The sequence below is a fragment of the Panthera onca genome, chromosome D1 (assembly GCF_046562875.1).
Source record: "Panthera onca isolate mPanOnc1 chromosome D1, mPanOnc1 haplotype 2, whole genome shotgun sequence".
In the NCBI taxonomy this organism is placed as follows: Eukaryota; Metazoa; Chordata; class Mammalia; order Carnivora; family Felidae; genus Panthera; species Panthera onca.
The window spans coordinates 112,984,573-112,989,359 of record NC_138348.1 but is presented as its reverse complement, the minus strand read 5'-3'; the positions used below and the strand labels follow the sequence as shown (position 1 = coordinate 112,989,359).

Genomic DNA, 4,787 nt, shown 5'->3' with positions numbered 1-4,787 from the left:
GAGTGTTCTGGGCCTAAGGAAGAGACCCACTCTTCACGTGAAGATAATATAGAAGCCTCAAGGGAGGCAGGCGCCTTATAAGATAAGGTCCCCTTATGTCCTCCTGGAAACCAGAGTAAGAACAAGGATGTGAAATGGGCCATGTGCTGGGCCTGTGGCGGGAAGAGAGAAACTATCCACTGAAGGAGTTGTGGAATTTGGCTAATGTGTTCTGGTAGGAACTGGAAAAAACATCTCTGGCTATTTTTAGGCTGGCCACGGGAGAGTTTTGAGATATGGAGCACTGTAGGACATAACACCCTAGCAGGGACCCCATGAGACGTGCTAATGCACTCCTAGAGTGGCTCTTGGAAGCTTGGCAAAAGTACAGGCATGCACTGAATGAAGTAGAAATGGCTGACAATAGAATAGTGAACACAAGATTCAGGGAAGGGCACGTGTTAGGGTGGATTTACTATGGAGGGCTGGAAAAGTCACTAGCAGGACAGACTCCTCACGGGGGTCAGGAGACACTCCCTTTAGGCAGGCAAGATGCAACTGTGTGAGTCAGAGAACGGGGAGCCCACATTGCAGCAGGACAGTGTGAGGACTAAGCTGTGTAGTGCCTGTCGGGAGGTAGGGCATGCTGAGGTGGTTACTGGGCCCAGGGCAATGGATGTGAGCTTTCAAGGACCTGCTTGCCCTGGGTGAGCAGCAAGACTGGAGCCCCGCCCTACTTTTGCCACATGCACGGCTGGAGGCCAAGTGGTGGGAGCAAGAAAGACACAACAAGAAGCCTCCTGGAACCAAGAAAAAGAGCATCTCCGTCCTGCTGTATCCCATCACCCTCTCCTCACACGCTTGCCATAGAGGCAAAATGCTTGGAGTCCAGCCCAATGATCACAGAGCGGGCAATACGGGACACACCTGGAGATGAAGAACAGATTGGTGTCACAGCCCACTCTTTGGTGACTCAGATTCCACATGCACACATGCTACACATTTCACGCAACGTTTCAACAATGCTGTATTTCCGCCCTGGGAAGACACAGTCATCTTTACAGGTTATCTGTACGAGTTGCCTTTACAAGCCACGTCTGGTGTATGAATGAGTCCCAAATTCCATCACATTCCCACTGCATATTCTGTGAGCTAATGAGCACAGTTTACAATTAACCCAGAACAACTTGTATATAAAATCAAAACTGGGCAAAGGAACAAGAAGAAAACAATCTATGCAAGTGAACACATATAACGAGGAAAGAAAAATACACAAAGCTATTCTAGTTCTTATTCCTGTAATTGACTATTAGACTCTAGTGGGTACTTAATTATTGCATTTTTCAATATGATTTCTGTATTTCCCCCTATTCAGCCAGGATCTCAGCTGATTTGGGTTATTTACCAGGTAGAACGACTCAAACAATTCTCAAAGGGTCTAGGTCATCAATCGATGTGTCTCTTTTTGGTTGCCATACTTTTCATTGACTTTTCCTACTGGATATGGAGGTACTAAGAGGCACTCCAGAGAGTCCAGTGGATTGTAGATAAAATCTCCCTTGTGCAGCAGTGACTCAGTTTCCTCTTGGCGTTCAAGATCAACTACTCCAACAAACATGGTAACTCTCCCACCTGTCTGCTCAAGGGGCATCAGGAGCCCAAAACGGTCAGGTAGAAGTCTCATCTTCCAATTTAGGGGGAGCAACATTGTGTCCTCTGATGGAAGTATATGTCCCCTTTAGGGACTAAGACATCCAAACACACACAGCCCAAAGCTTCTCAGACGATAAGCAGAGATTAAGCATCATCGTGAGAAGAACCATCCTCATTCGTTGATTCTGGGAATTCATACTCAGAGAAGAACTGGTTGAGCCCTGATGAAGGATTGTGAAGGCATACTGTTTGCCCCACCAAGTGAAAGCAGAGATCATTTTGTGTTCCTTCCAAATTGGTGCGGAAATAAAGGCTTGGCGGGGTCCCTAGCCTCGTACCAAGTGTCAGAGTTCCCATGGATTTGTTCCAGTGAAGATGATACACTGGAAACAGAAGCACCTGCTTCTGTCACTATCTTCAGTCACTATCTGAGTTAAGTTGGCAGCAGCCCCCGTCATCCTCCAAGATCTATCCGATGTGATTGCAGGGTGAGTCAGATGGGAACGTGACAGATGCCATCACCCCTTATGTTTTCAAATCTTTGGCGGCAATATCAATCACTGCAGTTTTTCCAGAGAGGAGGTATTGCTTCTAGTTCACAATCCTGATAAGGAGAGGACATTCCATGGACTTTCACTTGGACATTCCGGCCATCATGACAGCACCCCATGGTCAGAGAGTTACTTTGGGGGCAAATGAAGCCCCCTGTGAGTCAGATTTGAACTAAGTCTCTATTATTTCACTGCTGTAAGCCCCACTTTGACTGTTGAGTCATAGTGGCATCAGCTCGGAACTACGACCTAATAATCCCATAAGGATCATCGCATTATGCCCCAGTGAGCTCTCATAAAGGACTACGAGACTCTTGTTACACTGGGTGTTTGCAGCAACGGCACAGGGTCCTTCCTCAGGTTACTTGGCTTCTCCTTCAGTCGAAGAGCTCTGGGTCTGTGAACCGACTGAGGTCTGGAAACTCACTGAGAGGCCACGATTCTTCACTGTGGTGATTCAAGTCAGGGTTGTGGCTCCAGATCTAGAGTTTATTAACTCAGTCAAGCAAGTTACTGGTGGGTTACAAATCTATGTAATTCCTACAGACACTACGATCAATCAGCCTCCTGGGGATATCCTTGTGGTTAAAGCATTTTGGTGACTGGGACACTTTATGCCACCCTTTACGGTAACTATTTCTGTTTTATCTTTGTAGCTGAAGGCTGCACCTGGTCTAACACCCTTAGAATTCCCTCCTGCCTGTCTTTTCCAGGCTTTCTGTCCATATGTAAAATTCTTGCAATTCTTTGAGTATGCAAGCTACCTTCTCCTGGGTTATAGTGTGTTCTGGTCCCTTAGAACATGGTGAGATTTGGGGGCGTCTGGGTGGCTCAGTCGGTTGAGTGTCTGACTTCTGGCTGAGGTCATGATCTCATGGTTTGGGGGTTTGAGCCCCATGTCAGTCTTTGGAGCCTAGAGCCTGCTTCCCATTCTGTGTCTCCTTCTCTCTGCCCCTCCCCCACTCACACTCTGTCTCTCTCTCAAAAATAAACAAACATTAAAAAAAAAAAAGAACACAGTGAGATTTGATCCTGGGCCTAGCAGCAGCAGAGCATCTTGGTGTGTTGAGGGACAGGAGAATCTACTCCCCAAGGCTTGCCCCAGGTGAGTGGTCACAAGGCTTCCAAGCAAAGGCAGGATATCCTCCTCAGGCAGTAGAGGGAAAGCTAATTCTTCTGGCTCAGGGAGGCTCCGAATGACACAGCAATTCACTTGGCAGCTTTATTTGGGTCCAACCAGTTGTTCCCATTCAAAGTTTCATGATTCTGTTCTTTTCTAGCCAATGTCCTAAAATGCACACGAGACACTTGATGAGACTGTGAACTTAAGAATCACTGTAATTCAGCAACCCACACAATTAAATGTTCCATTTTTATTTCCAGCAATCTTAGCCCTGCTGCCATAAGAAAACAGAGATCTTTCCGAGGCCATCGTGGAAGCTCTCGGACAGCCACTGAAGCTGAAAGCTAAATGAAGTGACTGTGTCATTTTCTTTTCGGAAATGCTCAAGTGCCCTGAAAGAAATCACTCCCAGATCGCGGGGCTCATAGTTGTCATTTGAGCCATAAAGTCAAGTGCTTACTTCAACTGGCACCTCCTCAGAATCAAACACAGGTTACAGTTTGCTTAATTCTAATGCCGCCGTCTGCCACGGGTTACCGGTATCCCTGTCCCCACTATCAGGGGGCTTAGCCGGGCACTGTGGCCCACGGGCAGGACCAAACCGATCTCCGGATCCCATCTTTGAGGGGCTGCGGCCTCTCCCAATCCCGTATCAGTCAGGTTCCCGTTTGGAGACAGAAACACACAGGGGAAGTTCAATATCAAACCTTATTAACAGGGGAGAGACTCTAAAGAATTCTCAGAGGCCAAGAGACGATACCTAAAGAAGGAACACACTTAGAGAGGAGGACCCAGCGTAAAGTTGGTGTTTAGACCTTGTTGGAGGCACGTCAGTCCTCTGAACGGAAAAGAAGTTCCCTGGGCTGCTCCAGGACCGGGGAAGTGGGAGATAACCCTCCGAGGTGTGGCTGCATGATGCTGGTGATGGGTACCCGGGGGGAGTCAAGGGTGGGAGGGCCACACGGAGCGGTCCACAGAGAGGTGACCACCCGGCCAGGGTCAGGGCTGGGGCTACAAGCCCACAGGGGGCTGGGGCTCCAGAACACTGGCTGGAGAAGAGTGCCAATGGAGTTTCCTCACACATACGGCTGCCACCAGGAGTCAGAACCACTCCAGTGTCAGAAAGAGAAGCCCTGCCTCCTAAAACGCCTACCCGTGCTCTCTGCAGAAGGGACGTGTTCCATCGTCACAGAAGCAGGTGATGGGGGCAGAATTTCGGGCCGGGGATCCTGGCACAGATCCTGGTCCTCGAGCCCCGTCTCCTGCTTGAACCTGACCGTTCCCACCCTCCCTGGGTTCCTTGTTCCCCTTCTCCTCTCCTCTGCGGCCTGAGTCTGGCCACACATACCACCTACAACCGCTGCTGAGGTTTTCCGAGAGGGGAAGCTCCAGGGGGAGATGGAGGGAGAGAGTCCAACACGTTCACTTACGTTCTTTAATACATCATCTCTTTGGGTGATGCTGAGACCTGGTCCCGGGTA

General features: G+C 49.0%; 1 long non-coding RNA gene across 1 annotated transcript; it reads left to right on the top strand.

Annotated features, from left to right (window-relative positions):
* The first annotated feature begins 2,517 nt into the window (after positions 1–2,517).
* On the top strand, positions 2,518–3,793 carry LOC132662282 (uncharacterized). Its single transcript, XR_009602556.3, has 2 exons — positions 2,518–2,812; positions 3,567–3,793. It is a non-coding gene; the product is annotated as an uncharacterized LOC132662282 (long non-coding RNA).
* The last annotated feature ends 994 nt before the right edge of the window (positions 3,794–4,787 follow it).